Source organism: Drosophila melanogaster, chromosome 3R, assembly GCF_000001215.4.
Source record: "Drosophila melanogaster chromosome 3R".
Classification (NCBI taxonomy): domain Eukaryota; kingdom Metazoa; phylum Arthropoda; class Insecta; order Diptera; family Drosophilidae; genus Drosophila; species Drosophila melanogaster.
Genome location: NT_033777.3, coordinates 4,584,252 through 4,604,477, shown reverse-complemented (window position 1 = coordinate 4,604,477; position 20,226 = coordinate 4,584,252). Strand labels below are relative to the sequence as shown.

Genomic DNA, 20,226 nt, shown 5'->3' with positions numbered 1-20,226 from the left:
GCCAAAGACACTAGAATTATTCTAGTATAGCCTCGTTTAAAGCAAATCCTCTACTCGCGTAAAGGAAATTTTAAAAGATTCACATATGCAAACAGAAATTTAATGTTTTGGCATGCAATAGTAATAATAAACTTGTAGGCACTAAATCTAGTAGCTGCTTTGCAAAAACGAATCAAAAATTTACAATTAGCTTTGTAATAAAACTGACATAGAAACAGAAGAGAACAAGATGGAACGATTTCATCGACTATCAGATACTCGTTACTGAGACACATCAGATACTCCACAAACAGTCTAGTCCAGAGTTGATACATACAATTTGGGTTCTTATTTTTGCCAATATCAATCGATATTTCAAGAGATTTTTTCTCTCTGGATTTTTAATTTCAGTTGTGATGTCGGCGCCATCTTTTCCGTTACAGAAATTTGCATAGATTGAACTTTCAGCAATACGAGTACGAGTGCGAATCCATCGTCACATGTGGCAACATTCAAAATTATGAAAATAAAGATGCAGACACAGCATTTGAGCGGGGTATTGTTGGTATGCGTTCTTAAATGTTTGACGAAATTTCGTTAATGGAATTTGATTCGCGGCTCACACAAAACGTGATTGGATTTCGGCCAGAAGGGAACAACTTTGACAAAGCCAGCCAGACAATAGCAGGATGATGCCAAGATGATGAACAAAACCGGTTGTCAGTCAAGCAAAAGGATCCTTTTCCTAATTGCGAGTTGAGGCTTCCTTATCGGCTCTTATCGTCACCCTCAAGGGCGTCTTAAAGTCAATGCAAATTTAATTAATACCCAGCTAGGAACAGTACCGCTAAGTGGCCAAGTGCGTCGGCACATTGTTTAAAGAATAAATTCCGATGAGCAGCTGCTGCCCTCTCAGGACTCGGGCTGGATTTCCCGGCATTATCACAAGCATCTAAAACAATAACAAAGCCCTGGGCTATTAGAGTTAGGCAGAAAACCCATGTAATAAATTTCAGCCTGTCAGCCAGTTGCCTTCAGCGGCAACATGTGCACCCCAATCATCAGCCCTTAGCAACTTATTTACAGTGATTGAGTTGAAGCCAACACAGAGCTGTGGCAAGATTTTAGTCACCGATGACACCGCGATGGGACAGGTGAAGAGTGTAATTATATTAGCAGTAAAAGGTGCAAGTCATTAATAGTGCGTAGCACCCATTTGTTTCGGTTTAATTGGCAGTTTTAAATCTTACACGTAAAGAAGAAGACAAATCCATCAGATACAAAATTAATAATTGCAGTTTAATTTACACGCAGCGTGAGTATGTCTATGTCTCTGGAATAAGCATGCTGAATCTCACTTTCCAGCTTTTATACATACATTGTTCATGAGATCGAGGCGATACGGACGGACAATGCCAGATCGAGAATTGATCCCGATTAAGAATATACTTTATATCGTCGAGAACGTTTCCCCCTACCTATTACGTACTTTTAACGAATCTAGTACATCTGTTACTCTACGGGTAATAGTCATAAATATCAGAGAGTGTTTATAATATAATTTGATATGCGTGCTATCCAACAAATCAATTTAATTTATAAAATGGTAACAGTTTAATACAAGTAATCATAGAATATGGATATAAATGGATATAAATTCATTTTTTCAGATTTCCAGGAAATCTCAACATTTTTATCGAAAACATAACTTTTGCGAAATTGTCATATAATCAGTAATTTAACGTACATATCATTTTTATTTCTCTTTTCAATTTAAACCAGATCTCTTACATGTACACAGAGTCGTCTAGCCTTACCTGATTGCTATGAATATTTTTGGAAATTTTTCGGTTGAGCTTTTCTTGTTTCCTGCACCACAATCGAATTGAATTTATTTCACCACGGAAAAATGTCAATGTCAATACCCATTTAATAAGTGAGTGAGATGTCAACAAAAAGTCATCAAACGAGCGAGTTCATATACATACATATATGATATATCGATATGAACACAAACAAAAATACATTCATTTGCAATCCCGTAACTAAATAACTCGACTTCCTGCGCAGAGCTGAGCGGCATGCCGATACTTAATACGAAGCCATGTGCCTTACCTCCGCTTTGAGATTCGCCCCAGGAGCAGCTGAGAAATCCAGGTGTGTGTGCCAGGCAAATATTGTCTAAGGACCCGTGGGAATAATAGCACACAGCAGCACGCTAGAGCATTTCCACCTCCGTTGAGTCCATACCCCTTACTGGTCGGGTGTACACGGTGAACGCGGGTCTTTTAAATAACTTTATCGATACTCGATATATGTATAGATAAATTTAATCATTTACAAATACCTGGTCGGTTCCGAAAAGATAAAGCATTTCTAGAGTTTCTAGCTCCCGAGATCTCCACATTCATACGGACAAACAGGCGGACAAATACATGTTATAGGGACACGCTCAGTAATACACTAAAATACATAAACGAGTATTTTATGAATAAAAATCAAAGCGAAATCAAATATTCGATTCCGGAATACAGGGTACGTCTCTGTCGAATCATCCGACATCCGTTGATATCCAGTGGCGGGCGGGAATCAAAAGCGGCTCTTGGTTCCAGCTCCTCACCCCGTCGACATCCCATGCAATACATTGTAGCGACACAATATATATGTTTCCAAACGTTTCTAGTGAGTATTTGTGTTGGTTACCGTTGTCCTTTGACCCGTATAAGGCTGCCACGTTTGCGGATTTCGTGCCTCATATCAGCTTTTAATTTTACGCGCAACTGCTGAGCTGCAGTGTCAGCGGCTTTCGTGGAGTCATGGGACAGGGGAATTATCCTGCCAGGCTGCATGGTTTTTGCGATTATGCAAATAAATGTATATTTTTACATTTTGCCGATTTAAAAACGAGCAAGGGCTGATATTAATTCATTCAGGGCCTGCATGCAAGACACTGGGAAGCAAGGTGTCCTTCTTTACTTAGAGCGTTGCCCCAGTATATCTAATTTAGCGCCACGGGAAATCAGAACGAATGCCGCACAACAATGAGCGACATGACATGTACTGCCACCGGTTAATTTTATTACCTGACAGATACTTACACATTCAACCAACATGACTCTTCCTCACAGGTATATACGTATGCATGTATGTATAAATCTTTTTAAGCTGAAAATAACGCACAGTGATTCAGTTTGTGGCATTTTACTTTCATTATCGTTCCCGACAAGCAAATTAACAGTGATTTTTATTTTTCGAAACATTTATTTTATCTTCTGCCTTTCAACAATAGGTTTACTCAAGGCTTGATATACAATTTGAAATGACTTTATAAATAAACCTAATCTTTCCCAGATTGTATTTGAGCACAATTCCGCTTAAGCTCTTAATAAAAAGCGATTAAATTCACAGAGTAAGCGGGACTCGCTTATGTGTCAATTATCTCATTTATGAAATTTAATCTCATTATGAAATTTTCGACAACAAAACGAAATACTTTATCCACGTATGAGATTAATTACACACGTTCAGGACACTCACGGATGCGCGGTATAAATAAATAATTTAAGTGATCAACCATTAGGTATCAATAATTATATCAGAAGTTAAATGTAAGTTAAATATAATACACACACTGGTGTATTGTGGTGTACATATATCTACCCAAATCATTTTTGTTCGATCTTGTGTAGTATTTCTAGTTATCCTGATGAGGAATATTTATATTGAGGTACTTTTCATCGAGTTAAGTATATCCGTTTTAAATACCATAATTTTAATAATAAATTTAACCAACTCAAAACAACTAACCTGTTGATATTTAAAGCACATATCCAGATCGACTCAACTTTCATCCCGATCAAAAATAATAATACTTCATATAGTACTATATAGTACTAGTAACGGATATAAACAATCTGATATAATTTTTGTAGTTGTTGGTGCCATTGTTGCTTAATGTATCTTGTCATATAATTTTTCTTAGGTATATTAATTAAGTACACCATCAACCAATCGATAAAAGAAGCTGTCTATTTCAACATCACAACAACATGCCATCAAATGTTCTTTTTGCGTGACGCAGTTTTTTATTATATGTTTAATGGCTTAAAATAAAATAAAATTGTTATTATTTAATAGACATTTTGTTAAGCTGAGACTGAGGTACCACAACATTTTTAAACATTTCAATAAATAATTTAATAGTTGTATGTATCTGTGTTTTTGAACCGTTGAAATTTTTAATGTTTTTCTAGTAATTAAGTGTCAAAACGATTAAGAATTAAGAATAGCATTAAAAAAAAAATGGAAATGACATTTAGGAGTACAAATCACAACTGAAAATTAAAAATTAATAAATAAAAAATAAATTAAAATAATAAGACGCGTTACTTATGTATATTCAAAAAACATTAAAAGGACGCAAGTCAGTAGATCGTTCCTACAATGGCTTTATGATTGATGGAAAACTAGTTTTTAGTTATGTATTTTTACGTAAATCATAGAGGTGCTACAGTGATCGGTGGAACCCTTTCTTCCTTCAAATGACTCATTTATTCATAACAATGACAAAGCACGTGGAAAAACTTCTCTTACCCTGCATTTCTACGAAAATTACCTAAACAAAGGCTTAAAATTTCCCACTATTTCGCACATGAGAGCGTTTTACATCGCGGAGCGTGAAACTCAGAGAGAGACCTATGATTTGCTGTCGACTGCTGCTTTTCTTATTCAGTTTGTTTTGAAATTTCGACGCGATGCGTTCTCTTCTCTAGGCCAGAAATAAATGGAAATATACTGCGGAAAGGACTGGTTTGGTAATGTTTACTTCGTAACAACAGATGTTAAGTGCAATACCGACATTAAAGCTAATAAATAAGATGTAGAAAAAACGTATAAAAATTAAAAAATACCCGAGCCTTTGTCAAGGCACGCAGTAAAGTTCTATATTTATGCAGTTCCTGCTCATTGGACGTTTAAAGTCTGAAATATTTACTCATCCCAAACAGTGAATAAATGCAAAATGAAATAAAAAAAAGCTAATATATGGGGAAGGAAACTACAATAATTACGTTTTGTACTGCGCAGACCAGAAAATCAAAAGAGGTACACACATGTTATTAAAACACATAGTTGGGAGCAATTAAATCAAGAAAGGAAGCTATCTTCGGCAAGCCGAAGATTTTATACCCTTGCAGTAATTGCATACTTGAAAGGAAGTGATGCATCCCAAGAAAGCCTCTTTATGATCTTTATTTGGTATTAGTTTTAAATTCTTTTTCGCACTGTTTCTTTGTTAGTTTTAAACAAATTTAAGCTAAATTTGAATATAGTCAAAAACACCTTTTTCCCATTTTTATACCACTGACCGAAAGAGTGAAATATACAATATAAATATATCCGTGATATCCTACCCGAGTCGATGGGGCCAAGCCAGTCTGTGTATAAAAGCTTATATCTCGAAAGCTACAAAATCTAGACAGAAATAAAGCGTGCAGATTCCAGGGACGTAGAAGCAGGTCCAAATTTTTCCACGCCAATTCGAAGGTCTATAAAACGACATATATATATATATTTTTGTTTTTTTTGTATCATTTTTGTCACGTTAATTTTAAAATTTACACTTCCAGAATGCGCTGAAAATTTATCCACTGCAAAGGCATGTAAAAGTCCAAATCTCTTGAATCTGGGAAACAGCGAAAAAATAAACTTAAATCAACCCATTTTTTCCAGTTTCTCGCCTTTGTATCTGGTAGTTTGCCAAATCTCAACACGATTACTCACATGTCAGCAGAAAATAAAATTTATTGCCAACGAACACAAAACGAAATGTTTTTCTGTGCTTTGGTTACCTTTTTAGGATTACCTCCCGACCAAGGAAATAAACAATTAAGCTTTTTTTTTGACACCACTGAAGTTGATTTCCAAGTTTTAATGAGACATAGAAGTGAATCGGCTGTCATTAAGATAAAGTAATTTCTGTCGTTGTCTGTGCGGTGCGTATTCACGAAATAAGTGGACAGACCGTTAAAGGTAAGTGGACCGAGGACACAAACACAAACGCTGATTACCTCGAGGTATTAAACTCCTGCTGGTTTAAGCCGAATTCTTTCGACAAGAATTTTTGGCCATAAACATTGCTCGGAAAGTGTAAGGTGTTTCGACATCCATTTCAAGGACGTTGCCAGTGCCTGTGACGAACCACAAATCGGGAAAACTCTACCTGTTATATTTACAATACTTTTTCTTCTCTCAATTTCCTTATTTTTGGTTTTTGTTGTGAACAAAGATACTTTGAATGAAGTTTATTTTGATAACTTGTGTAGTGAAATTTCTAGTTCGATGAGAAAACAGAAAGGTATGTGCACAATTTAATTTTGATGGATTTTTCTAAATATGAGATATAGCAATTGATCTGCATCTATATACATTAAAATACTCAGTCATCACTATCTATATCTTGTTTGGGCATCAAAAGGCTTGAATATTAGAATATTTTGACCTCTCGATCTTTGTCTAGCGTGCGGCAAGTAATAAAAATAAACAGAAAAAGCTATATCATTTACCCCCGCGGACCTAATACTATTCTCAATTTATGTGCTCCCACAGACTTATAGATTAATAGATCTCCTCATGCAAAAACAATTTTAAAATTTCTGAATTCAATTAGCTTTCAATTTATCTTGGCATTCGTTTACTTTAACTGCAGAATACGTTGTTAAAGATCTAGGGTCCTGCCATTTGTTAAGCAGTTCACCTATTAAATTTTAAATTAAGTTATTGGAAGGATACTAAATAAGGAGAGATATTGCCCGTAAATATGGCACGCTGAAATTAACAAAGATTTGCTGTTTTAATTTAAAAAAGCCAAGCTATCGAATACAAAAATATCTCTAAATTCGGCGCCCTGTTATCTTCAAAGTGGTTTAAAGTAAATATTTTGTTAAGACAGAGATTCCGAAAACAATAAGTTCGCTGGGTCTCATCCATCTATTCGATCGATGTGCTGACGCCTGTAATTAATTGTTTAGCCCGTTGACTTTGAGCAATTGCTGAAACATTCTTATGCCAAACGGGCATTTGAAAACTCCCTCCCTCCCTCTAATCAACATATCATTTAAGTGGCCGCTGTACAAATTGCTCACGAGCAATCAGTATCAACAATCAATAAATATTATTCCGTTAGTGTGACCTCTTAGCAACTTTACATGATTTGTCATCCTCATTGTGCTCACTTAGCCTATTCATTTCCCAATACGATTTTCCGTGCTTCCGTCTGACCATCGCAAATTATTTATTTAATATATTTTATTTTAAATATTTTTAGTTATTGACAGCAGCAATCAATGTTACTTGTGGTAGAGCCGAAGGGGAAACTGGAATGGGCACGTGACTGAAACTGGAACCTTATATGACTGTTAAAGATACATTTCCTCATCTTTGTAACAATATCAACAAAGCAGAGCAATACATGTGTAAATGTAAACAATGCCGCTGAGATGGAAAATACATACGTTACAAAAAGTTTTTAAGGTGAAAAGGATGAATAAGTGGATTTGATTATGATTATTCTTTTATATTATTTTTCTGTTTTCGTCGTTGGGAAAACAAATCCATGTCATTGTGCTCCTATTAAAACCGATCAAAGTATGAATAATATAAATCAATTTAAAACAAGTGAGAAAGCCATTGTAGAGTTCCTCGACTATCAGATACCCGATACTCAGCTAGTGGGAATGCCAACTCGAAATTTCATTATTTTTCTGACTTATCGATACATATTGGTGAAAATAATGAGAAAAAATTAAAAAACGTTTATAAGAGAAAAAATATCAAAACATTTTGTGCGGTTTGTGGGTGTTGGAGTGGTAAAAAGATTTTTGGCAAATCGATAGAACTTTTAAAAACTAACACAAAAATTAAAAAATATTTGTGGGATTTGTGGGCGTTAATATAATTTGCGATAAACATTTATAATAATAGAACGCAGGAGTATTTGTCTTTCAGCGGAACTAATATATAATTGAATTTGAAATTATCAAATATGAGGGGTAGTTTGGCACAAAGTCAGCCGAGACACCGCGCTTACAATAAATAATTGTGATTTGGCAACAATATAAGCAGAATCATTCTAGCTGCGGCAAAGCTGTTCATTTAAAACATTATAATAGTTTTATTACTGGCTAAAAACACGAAATAAATTTCGGAATTTATAACTTAAAATTTATAGGATATTGTTAATAAAATGTAATAAAATTTGATAAAAGAACTAAAATTTAAGAGTATTTTAACACCTTGGCGGCGCCATTTTTTTATTGATTTATTGTGTAAAAAGTCGATATTGATTTAAACATAAAATCTTGCGTGTCGTAGAGAAATGGTAAAAATATCTCAACACTACTTCTAAGCCCCATTGATTTATTTTTAAGGTCAAATTCATCTACTCCACGGAAATAATAACTTGATACTCATAAATAAGAGAGAATGCTTTAGTCGACATCGCCATTCAATTTTTTTGGGCACGATTTTTGGAGATGGGCTGGAATTTTTGATCAAAAGCCAGAGAGCGGAGAGGTCTAGAGCCAGCAGCTGAGATATAATTATTTTTCAGAAGCGTTTTTATGGGAGACATATAACAGAAGTCTCCGGAGAAAATGAATACTTTAAAAAAAATACACAACTAGCTCTTACTTGGAAAAGAAAATGAAAATGATTAAAGATTTAGATGCAAAATTACCCATTGTTTTGGGTATTCTTTTCTACACCAAATATCACTATATGCCAAGATTGGCAAACAGACGAGAATACTAGCGGTCCAGTCGGTGCTTAAATTATCGAAAAATGTTGCCAATATGGATACCAGAAAACTGTAGTCATCAAGAAAAACTTCGATGTTTTAACGGGTTTTCCTAATATATTTACAACACCCGTTCATCAATAAAACATCTAACTTATTTCATCAATTATTTATTACGAAAGATTTATTATACCTGCTACTAGTAGAGTAAAAGCGTATAAATATTCGCTGCAGTCTATGGTTTTCATTGTTTTCTGTTAATATAATATCAATTTCGGGCCAATTATCAAAAATAGATTTACACATTGTATAATTTGAGTTCCACCTCGTTTGTCAAAGATTTTTTAATGAAGTGCGTGGTCCGACATTCTGCTACATCCGCAACGACTAAAGCCTTTCGAGTAATGAACCCAAATTTAACCAAAAACCACCATTCCCCATTCCATAGGGAATCCCGTGGTATTCTCAATTTAAAGCGGCAAGGAATTTTAATAAAACAGCGCTTTCCCTCGGGAAAATGACACCTTTTAAAATGCATAGAAACCTCCCTGAAATGAATTTAAGGACTTTTTCCCGGTACGGCTGTCTATGTTGTAGGCGCAAATGAGCGGTTCCGTCAAAACGCACTTGATCGCCTTGGGCCAGTCGTTGCGTTTTAAAGGTCAAATATCATATATTGCATCAATCTGAAAGAAACAACAAAAGCACAAAATCAGTTTTACGATCACTTAGACTATAAATATTTTAGTTCCGTGGCGTTCTCTAGGCTCTAAGCTTATTTTGAGCTGTAAAGCTAGAAGGCCCTTACCGATGCGAAGACTTTCTCATCCACATCCTTCGCCTTCCCCTCTAACAAGGCCGTCATCTGTGCAACCTGGCTCTTCATCTCCGCCAGCTGCTTCGTGTACGCCTCCACTGCGCTTTCAATAGCCTGAACCCGTTGGCTTAACTCGGCCAATTGGTCGTTCAGTGGAATCGCTTTTTCATCCACACTTTTTTCCATAGCAAATTCTTCTTCCATTAAATAGAAGTGGTATTGATTTAAAAATGAAAACAATTTAAATTCATTTACCCTCAAGGTATAAAACCACTTGGCTGAGCTTTGTGCTGGTTGTAGGCTCTGCAGACGTTTTCAAAAACAACTTAAAATAACTATATTATATATTATCTGTTTTTTTTTTAATTCAATAAAATACTCTATTTTTCGGTCACGAAACCGATCCAGGTGAATCTTTTAAAGATACCTAAAACGCCGTTGTTTAAGGTATGCCCGATTCATATTGAGAAATACGCCTACGGGCTAAACACCTCCACAATGTGGATGTTGTTGCTTAATTTGTGAGTATAAAACTTAAGAATTTGTGATTAAGCAATGTCCTCGTCCATCTTTCAAAACAATATTTCAATATTCAAATAATTTCAAAAAATAGTTGGAATTTTTTTAGTTTTTTTTTAATTCCCTATTTAGAACAAATTGGGTTTATTTGCGACTTTTCGCGAAAATTAAATTTTTAGTTAGCAACCTCTCAATCAGCAATGCGGTCCTGCTAAAAGTGTGGCGCACGCAATTCCTAATTCGTGAAAAACTGAATGCAATATTAAAATTTATTAGTGGGCATATCGACGACAGCATTTTTGAGGACATTTTTAGTATGCATGTCATGTCAATTACCTGGATTAGTATGAACAACTGTGCCATAAGACCGGGGAACTTATTTTTGACCAGCTTCCCTGGCTTCCGATGACAGGGACCGTTCACAAGATTTTGGTTCACTCGAAACAGATTTTTGAAAACACAGTTCTTCCAGTCGGTTATTTTGGCGAAGAGGCTGCAGAATCCAGAAATATAATTTACAAATCCGACAGACTTCATCATGCCAGAAAGCACAGTCGAGTTTCAAACTTTACGAGTTTCACGAGTATTGGAAACTTCGGACCCCATAAGATAATTTATAAATTTAAGCAGGCGCACTAAAAAAACATAGGCGACTCCCTCTTCCGCGAGAAGTCATTGAATTGTTGTTGTGCAAATTTGAAAATGCAGACGAATGTTTTGATGATTCTCATTGTGGAAAGGAATATGAAAATGAAATGAAATTTCTCGTACCTATAACACTTTTCACACTTTTTTTGTGCACACCTGTTTTCGCTGACGCTAGATGAATAAAGAATCTTCCGGAAACTCCTGTGGATCAGCGATGGCAAAGCGGTCATACATGACATCTGTCAAAGCTATCGATATTCTTATCGGTACGACAACGCTTTTAAGCTCTCTAATGATGGCCTCTCGATATGGACTTACTATTCCATGGTATATCTGACAACGCCATTTTCAATGTTTAAAATTCATATGTTGATCAATATCGGTTTATGTTTAGATAAAATACAAACAGACCATATCTGACCGAACTAATGTAATAATACTCATTCTAATTTTTTAACCAAGCTTTGCAGTCGCTGCTAATAGCGACCAAAGGCCATATAGCTGTTGCAGTTGAAGTCCATGATAGGGACTTATCGATAAGTAACGTGATAGGGCCCCCCTTTGGGAATCCTGTCGGGCGATCTGGCCGTTAGAATTATACCGGTTCCCTCCGGGACTACTCTTTTCTTTTTATATGCTTGTTAGAGATCGTACCGATGTTTATGTTGCACTAGCGGCACTGCTAAGAAAAGAAATCAGTTCGTAACATAGCCATATACAAGGCAATATGTTCTTGAGGACCTTAAGGCACAACATATTTTATTGAGGTATTCGTTTCAGTCCTTTTGATCTGGACGAAGATACGCCCTTGTATCAGCGATAACCGAACGAGGCGAATGGTAAGCAATTAAAGTCTGCGATATTTCGTACTGAAGCATTCGCTTCAAAACGAAATTGGGACCCGTTATTTGACCATTGTTTTCGGGACTCCAAAAATCAAAAACAGCTCTTCTTCGAGATAATTTATTACGGTAGTAGCATTTATCTTTTATCTGGTTTTAAGAAGGCAAACTTGATAAGGGATCGATAACAATCTGGCGTGTTTTTTATGGTGGCCCGAGAACATGATTACACGTCTCACAGTCATTAATGCAAACTTTTATGTCAGTTACTAGTCGAGGCCAAAAATAATATCTTCGCAATCACTTTATAGTATAGTATAGTATAGTATTCCACAGTGGGAAGCTAACGGCCTATTGTGCCCTTGAAATATCAATTTAGATACTAATTGGTTGGGTATTTAAAGCTTAAATGCATACTCATCATGCTTCGCATGATAGATATTCTGCTTTTCTGTACACAAAACCATATTCAGTTTTAAGATCCGGAAAGTTATTTTTATTCGTAATAACCTTTGCTTTAATATCCTGGTAAACAGGGGACTTAAGTTCTTCAGAATTTAAATCAACGAACAAAAAGTTCCTATTTCATTTTCTTTTACACGCGATGTCCGGAACAGCGTTCAGAACACCCTTACGATGTTCGATTTTAATACCTTTGAAGAGCCAACGACCATCGATCTAATCGTGATCTGAGATCATGATTGGACATGAGCCATTTCCACGAGGCATAATCAGTTACAATCTTACAATCTTTCTCAAGGCTACTATCGCAGCCAAACATTCTTATTTATCAAGCCTTAAGTAAACCTATTGTTGAAAGGCAGAAAATGAAATACAAGTTTTAAAAAATAAATTGCTTAGTATTAGCTTAACGCAGTTGAGTACTGTTAATTTGCTTGTCGGCAACGATAATGAAAGTAAAATGCCACAAATTGAATCACTGTGCGTTATTTCCAGCTTAAAACGATTTGTACATGCATGCATACATACATGTATATACCTGTGAGGAAGAGTCATGTTGGTTGAATGTGTAAGTATCTGCCAGGTAATAACATTAACCGGCGGCAGTTCATGTCATGTCGCTCATTGTTGTGCGGCATTCGTTCTGATTAGAAAAGTAGATTTACTGGGACAAGGCTCTAAGCAAAGAAGGACACCTTGCGTCCAAGTGTCTTGCATGCAGGTCCTAAATAAAATAATATCAGCCCCTGCTCGTTATTAAATCGGCAAAATGTAAAGATATACAATCTAAGATGGTAGGTACTGAAGTCAATACCATAGAATATTACATTAGAGTCCAGCACTAACTCGGTACAAAACACTACAGCAATATTTCGGAAGATCTCTTTGCTTATGATAAACCTATTTTTATTTAAAGTACCCTATTCGCTGATAAGAATGCACAGTCTGAACATTGAGATCTATGATTTTTATACCCGTTATTCGGAGAGTAAAACCAAAGACATTAGAATATTCTAGTGTCTTTGGTTAAAAGGGTATACTAGATTCGTTGAAAAGTATGTAACAGGAATTAGTATTCGTATCGTATTAGTATCGATATCCCAGAAAAATTATGAAATTTCGCGTTCGCATTTTGACTAGCTGAATAACGGGTATCTGATAGTCGGGAAATCGGCTATAGCATTCTCTCTTGTTATTTCTAGGTTAATATGTGCCTTGCCAATTTGGTTCTCTATGCCATTTTTGCCACGGACACTAAAACGTCCACACATTAAAAAACCCTCTGGACGGGCGGTGCAGAATTTTTCTTGGTGGAAAATAATTATATAGTCAACATCTAAGGGAAAACTCATTACCTGGGGATTTGTATAAATTAAGACTTACATAAATGCGTGTTATGGTCATGGTCGTCGAGAGTAAAGAGCAATGACATGTGGGGCAAGTGACAAATATGGAAAAGAATCTCGGACTACCATAAGCTTAGTATCGGGTAACGTCTAGACGAGCGCCTATATCTTGTTTATATCTTTTATTAACAAGATTATATCTTGTTCTTGCATTGATTATAGTGAAATAGTGCCGGCACAGATACCCGCTGTTTGGGATTGGGGACGCAGCCATTATCATTCTAAGGCAACACACACAAAACGTCCTTAATCGTCCCATCACTGTGCCATCAAAGGAACACAAAGAAACAACGTGGGAAGGCGCCAGACTGCCACCCAGTATTCGGGGAAAAGCCGGTGCAGCTTTGCATGTTGCAAACGGAATATTTAAGCCTTAGTGGTGGAGGGTGTCGTGCATCTACCAAATTAATTCTTTATAAATGTGCGCCGCACCACAAAAAATGTGTTCAATCATTTAACAATGTCATCACCATAATGGCTGGCAAGGTGCATTGCTATGAAATTTACATAAATCATTTATTCGTCAAGGTGGGGAGAAAATGCGGAGAAGGGTATTTGTGTTGCGGTTGCGACTGCTGCTGACTGACATCCATTTTGACGGAAATACTCAACGCCATGACCTGGCTGGCAAAGGAGGAACAAAAATTGGCTTTCACTCGTTTGGACTAGTAACTTATACATTTCTAAAGCATCTGGCCTAACTTTTCGACTCAAGATACTTAACGCGTGTTAATTCCTTTAAATTCCAGTTAGTTTTAAAACCAACTCTTCTTTTTAGGTGCGCCCAGAGCAGTAACACCCTGAGGTATTTTATCCAAATAGGTACTGGACTAGCCAATAAATATGCAGATTTCGATACAAAAGAAACCTATAAAGCAGGGTTTGAAATGCTACTCACTCCCATACGATTTTGCATATGCTATGGCTCTTGCTTATGCTTCCTTTCCCGTTTTTATTTTCCGACTCGCTCAAATAATTAATAATAAAAATGTATGCATAGGCACTAACTAAAAACTTAATGTATTCAGTCACAGAGATCAAATTAAAATAAAAAAAACTAGAGAGAATGCTATAGTCGAGACTATCAGATACCCGTTACTCATCATTTTCAAATTTCATCATTTTCCTGGGATATCGATATTGATATCGATATTAGGAAATAAGATGAGAAAAAATTTTAAAATTGTTCAAAAGTTTGTGCGTGACCGGCTTGGCGGCTTTAGGGCGTTAGAGTTTTTAACAAATCGATATAAATTTACACGATTAACAAAATTATGAAAACATATCCAACAAAATGAGGACGTAAATTGTAAAAGACTTATAAAAAATATGAAAAAATATTAACACATTTTTCAAAAGTGTGAGCATGATAGTTTTGTGCGGTTAGTGGGCGTTAGAGTGGTCTTGGAAACATGGGTCAACAAACTTCTGCTGCGTCTTCGTCCCTGGAGTCTGTATGCTGAATTTCAACCTTCTACCTTTTTTAGTTCCTGAGATCTCGACGTTCATACGGACGGACGGACGACTTGGCTATTGATTCTGATAACGAAAATTAAAGCTATTAAAGCTTTCTCAAAGATAGTTTCCATTCTTGTTTATATTTTTTTCTATTAAGTAAAAAGAAACCGTACAATAAAGGAAAAGCCCAAAAATGGATTTTTTATATCCTTATAGCGAAGTACACTTGATTCAGTTTTAAAGAGAATTAAAATCGGAACAGAACAGAGAATTTTGATCGGAACATCGTATCAAATTCTTTCAATAAAGTCCGCAATGATATGCTCTAGCAATTAAATGACCATTTACAACATTCGTACAATATGACGTATACGTAATCTGGTGAGTACGCCGGCTTGGACATCAATCACTCATACGTCATGTGGCGTGGCGGTACACAAAAATCACGCAAACATCAAAATGTTTTTCCTCCCACTTCAGCTACTGCCACATTGTTGTTCTTGGAACAATGAATAAGGTATAAACAGCAAAGGGGAATGCAGCAAGAAAGGAACAAGTGTCGCATCAGACATAGTTGCCAGCGTTCCAGAAAGTACCCCATAAAATCCCATAAAAGCATTCCAAAATAAGGAAAAGTGCTGCTAAAATAGCCTCAGAAATTTGTAGTTGACGTCGCCTGCTGGGTGAAAACATAATTTTAGGGAAACAGCGTGTAATGTTATTGACTCACGACGAAGAAAAGGTGATGAATTATTTGTCCCGTTTGTTTGCTTAGAAGTTCTTCTAATAAGCAAGCAGTGCCAGGCAGAAGTACTCATCGGATTATCTCAACTTTTATTTCATAGTACTAATAAGGGAAAATAATCCGGTCACGAAATTGCCTGTTTTTGGAATGCCTTTAGTGAATTTTTGAGATCATATTTACTGTTTTTGCATTGTAGCTCCTCGACCATGAGATACCTTTTTTGAGTTTCTTTGAGAATAAGGAGTTTTGAGTTTGTTTGAGTATAAAGGAGAAAATCCAACATTTTTTGGCTAATCAATAGAAATTGCTTATTCTCGAGGCGCTTATACGAACAGTCGGGCAAGGCCAGATAGACTCGGCTGGTGATCTTGTTTCCTTCTACCTGTTGCACACTTTTCGATTTATCGATGGAAAATTAGGAGTAATAACCAGAAAAAATAATTGCTTACGACATTGCCTGAAGAGAATCCCTTTTGTTTATTGAAATTCGCAAAAAAAAAGACGAATTTTATGAACAAATTTAAACTAAAGCATTTCTTGAATATAGAATTTAATAACATTTCTTTTTAGACGAAGACGATACGGACTGCAACAACGATGGACTCCTTAAGGCGCAAAACTTGTCCAAAAACCGCGACAAGTTAAGAAACGATAATGTACAAGATGTTATGCCTAACAATCGCTTCTAAATTCAACGATATCGATTTAAGAAGTATCGATCTCAAAATCTAGCTCAGCATACTCAGATCAAAATTGAATCATTCCCAAATCATGCAAATGACTGACTATTCCTTTTGTAATAATCATAATAATAATAATTATAATTATAATATTGGAAAAATGTCTTTTTGCTATCGGGAAGAGCCGATCTTGCTTTTGAGGAGGCTCGAATCTAGTATAGCCTTTTACTCTACGAGTGACTGGTATAAAAACTACACGAAATAAGCTGCGGCGTGAAAAAAGCCTGCACATTTGGTTTGTAAAATATTTGTTCATTTCTTTAATTGAAGGAATGGTTTCTGTTTATATACTACGTCGATATTTGTAGTTATATACTGCGTTCAAATTTTCTTGTTATCTTAGTTAGCCATGACAACCTAGACTTTAATTTGTCAACTTCCCGATATATGCTGCGAACAAAGTCGTCATATTTCTGACCCTATTGTTGGTCCTACGAAACGGAGACTTGGACATTTGGAATAGTGCATTTATGCTTAGTGCCAATGATTAGCGGTATGATTGCAATACCACGCAGCATGGGTTGAGGAAGGGAAAGCTAAACAAAGACAGGATGTGGAAGGTTATGTTGATCCGGAGAGTCAAAATGCATTAAAGGAAAGGCGAACGCATCGAAAAAGGTAAGGCCTCACAGTAAAGTACACAAACAAGCGTTTTAAATATTGACAAGGATGCCATTCTAATCTTGCTGCAGCAAACCTTCAACTATTAAAGCGCCTGACTGCAAATCAGGCCGCATCAATTCACATTTAACTTTGGCCAATTCCTATTCCATTTTAATTCAAAGAAAATTGTGACAAAAAAACAAGACACAATTTCTCGACTTTCAAAACTTGTTTTAAGTGTGTGGGCGTGACAGTTTAGACAGTGGGCATGGCAACACCAGTGAACAATCTTGCGCACTCTTAACTTTCTAGCTTCAATAGTTTCTGAGATTTTGACGTTCATACGGACGGACAGGGTCAGCTAGTAATCACATTCAAAAATATATAGACATATAGTCCACAATGCTTTCTTATACCAGTTTTAGCAAATCTAAGATAAAGAACTAGGAAAGGTGGTGTTTGACGCTTCTTCCAACAGAGCACGCATATAAAGCGTTATTAAAAATGAACTTGGGATAAAGCAAATCCTAAAAGGATCAACCCCAATTCAGAAAACAAGGACAAGGACATCACCCTGGTCTCTGTGTACCTCGCTTTGGCCACTCTGAATGCGAATCTATAAGTTTTTACTGGCATTTACTTAAATGCAAATCATTTGTCTAAATCGATCAATATACATTAGAATATCAATATATATTAGAAAATTATAAAAAAATTCCAAACATTTTTCAAAAATGTGGGCGAGACACTATTGGCCGTTTTTAGGGCGTCAGAGTTTGCGTGACAACCTTCTAGCTTTTATAGTTTCTGAGATCTCGACGTTCATACGGACAGCCAGATCCCTATCAAAAATATGTATATATTATATATGTATTTATCAGCGAATCTAGTATAGCCTTTTACTATACGAGTAACGGGTATAACAATAGGTTATGCTTTAGTCGAGTTCCTCGTCCATCAGATTCCCGTTACTTAGCTAGTGGCAGGGGGATTGATAAAGTGGGACCGATAAATAGTTTTGGGTTTAGATTGTATGTTATGCAACATCTGCAAAACTTGCACTTCTCGCAAAAAGCTGTCAGGCTCTTCACATGTCAAGCAATTTTTAAAACCCGCTGATAGAGTATTCTAGATTCGTTGAAAAGTATGTAACAGGTAGAAGGAATCGTATTTGAACATACATATAAAGTAAATGTATGTTGTATATGTATGATGTTGCCACGGCCAAACCCACACTTTTAAAAAATTATTTGAATTTTCGTATTATCTTATTAGTCTTGTAAATTTTTTATCAAATTGCTTAAAAACATTTTCTTAGCCAAAACTGCAACGACCACATTTTCTTTTTTTCACTTCATGTTTTTTGCCAATTTGCCAACAAAATTATTGAAATTTCTTATTTGTATCCTACTAACTGAGCAACAGGTATCTGATAGTCGAAAAACTTCACTATAGTGTTCTCTCTTGTGTGCAAATATAATTTTCATAATCCACCTGTCGACAATTTTACGAATTGGAACATTCATTAAAAAGTTATAAGATAGGCAGCTGGGCAAACTTTTGTGATGAGAAAAAGTTTTAAGCGTGCTACTGCAGTTTCTCTTTTTTTTTTGGGTGTAGTTTTTTTGTTTAGTTTGAGGTCCACATTTTCACGTGTCCACTCCCTTGTCACCGTATTACTTTAATGTGAAAAGTTTAATGAGTATGTAAATATTTATTGTTGACCAATTAACCGAAACCCTTTTTGTGGCATGGACATATATTTGCTGTCGGTATTAATACCCGTTGACTAAAAGGATACACTGGAATCGTTAAAGAGTAAGTCACAGGTTGGGCGAAGTGTTTTCAAAGGTATACACATTCTCTCACAATTGCACTCCTACTAACTCACTAACGTTTCTCAGATAGTCGAGGATTTCGTTTAATTACATTTAGCATTTTAGTTTATTTGACAATTAACGTTTTCGTAACTAACTTAGCAAGGATTCTCTGAAAGGAAAAATCGAAACGACGAGAGTATTTATATTGGGGTGTTTGGGATTCGCAACTCATCTACTTCAGGCTCGTGGAAACACAAAATTGAAAGGTCGGAAACAGCACATCGAATTGCCGTCGGATAATAAAACAGGAATTAGGAGGACAATGATTATTTACCGTATTTATCGTAGCAGAGATATATTAAACTCATGAAGTATATGTAAATTTAAAATGTACACATTGGGGCATATTCTATATTCTGTATTGGCGCAAGTGTCTACTTTACTGTGTTTCAAACCTCTACAAGGGTACGATAAAAGAGCAAAATCAGTTTCGATGTCTTCGAAGCGTAATTCGTAATTACTGCTGGGGTGCAGAAGCTTTTAATTGCCGAAGCTTCATTTGTTGTAAATTTTAAAATCATTTCGCATAATATTGTAATCTGAAAATAAATAATAAAAGCGTCTGGCTGGAAACCTTGTGGATACAATAATGACTACCATAATTTACAGGTTACCGGTAGAAAAGGAGATTATCGTAAGTACAAACTCACAAGCAAATGCTTTAAGCACATCTCTACTTACTATCCTCTCTGCAATACATTGTGGATACGTAATAACTACTGGCCCTGCGGCCACCTCTCCGTAACAGACCTACTACGAACCGATAATTCGGTTTATTACGCATACGCTACGTGAAACGTCAGTCCACCAACGCAATTAAGTAAAGCCCCGTCACACACAAGACATTGCAATTCGGCAAGTAATTGAATCGCTTTCATTGGTATAGTCCGCAATTATGGCGTCTACTTGTTACCCCGAGGCCCGGAGATTGGATCGGAAGTCGAATCCTGTTTATCATGCACAGCGATCTGTAACTTCAGTTGGTTGGAGCCAAACACCGCTGGACTGGCAAGACTTTTAATTTTGTTTGTAATTGCCAGATAAGCCAGATAATTGTGTCTGCCCTAATTACGAAGGAAAACTGAGATTCTTTTGACCAGACTTCCTTTAACTTCCTAGAAAGCGCTGGTTGCCTTAGTATATCTGGTTCATTAATTTCCTAATTACTATAATTCCTTAATTCCTCAAACACTATAATTTCAAGTGTTTTCAGTTTGCTAAGATGAACACATTGACCTCAGTCCAGGTAATTCCACACCATGTCTGTAACAAAGCCAGAATTTCTGTGTGGTGCTGTTGCACGTTTGTTAGGAATTATGACACACAATTACTT

The 20,226-nt window shown here is 36.1% G+C and overlaps 2 long non-coding RNA genes across 3 annotated transcripts, besides 14 other annotated features; both read left to right on the top strand.

Annotated features, from left to right (window-relative positions):
• Positions 1 to 1,302: 1,302 nt before the first annotated feature.
• Positions 1,303 to 1,485: a mobile genetic element.
• Positions 1,486 to 2,353: 868 nt separating this feature from the next.
• Positions 2,354 to 2,402: a mobile genetic element.
• A 2,326-nt stretch (positions 2,403 to 4,728) lies between these two features.
• On the top strand, positions 4,729 to 8,195 carry lncRNA:CR44317 (long non-coding RNA:CR44317). 2 transcript variants are annotated; one of them, NR_125066.1, is made up of 3 exons: positions 4,729 to 4,793; positions 5,607 to 6,009; positions 7,304 to 8,195. It is a non-coding gene; the product is annotated as a long non-coding RNA:CR44317 (long non-coding RNA). The 2 variants fall into 2 exon arrangements; NR_125065.1 differs by lacking the exon at positions 5,607 to 6,009.
• Positions 7,641 to 7,792: a mobile genetic element.
• A 2,053-nt stretch (positions 8,196 to 10,248) lies between the features above and the next one.
• Positions 10,249 to 10,341: a mobile genetic element.
• A 62-nt stretch (positions 10,342 to 10,403) lies between these two features.
• Positions 10,404 to 10,866: a mobile genetic element.
• A 629-nt stretch (positions 10,867 to 11,495) lies between these two features.
• Positions 11,496 to 12,384: a mobile genetic element.
• A 668-nt stretch (positions 12,385 to 13,052) lies between these two features.
• Positions 13,053 to 13,086: a mobile genetic element.
• A 65-nt stretch (positions 13,087 to 13,151) lies between these two features.
• Positions 13,152 to 13,252: a mobile genetic element.
• Positions 13,253 to 14,526: 1,274 nt separating this feature from the next.
• Positions 14,527 to 15,017: a mobile genetic element.
• A 152-nt stretch (positions 15,018 to 15,169) lies between these two features.
• Positions 15,170 to 19,300, top strand: lncRNA:CR45558 (long non-coding RNA:CR45558). Its single transcript, NR_125064.1, has 4 exons — positions 15,170 to 15,306; positions 16,241 to 16,466; positions 16,813 to 17,028; positions 18,993 to 19,300. It is a non-coding gene; the product is annotated as a long non-coding RNA:CR45558 (long non-coding RNA).
• Positions 15,983 to 16,041: a mobile genetic element.
• Positions 17,245 to 17,368: a mobile genetic element.
• Positions 17,714 to 17,853: a mobile genetic element.
• Positions 17,946 to 17,995: a mobile genetic element.
• Positions 18,142 to 18,479: a mobile genetic element.
• Positions 19,301 to 20,226: the final 926 nt, after the last annotated feature.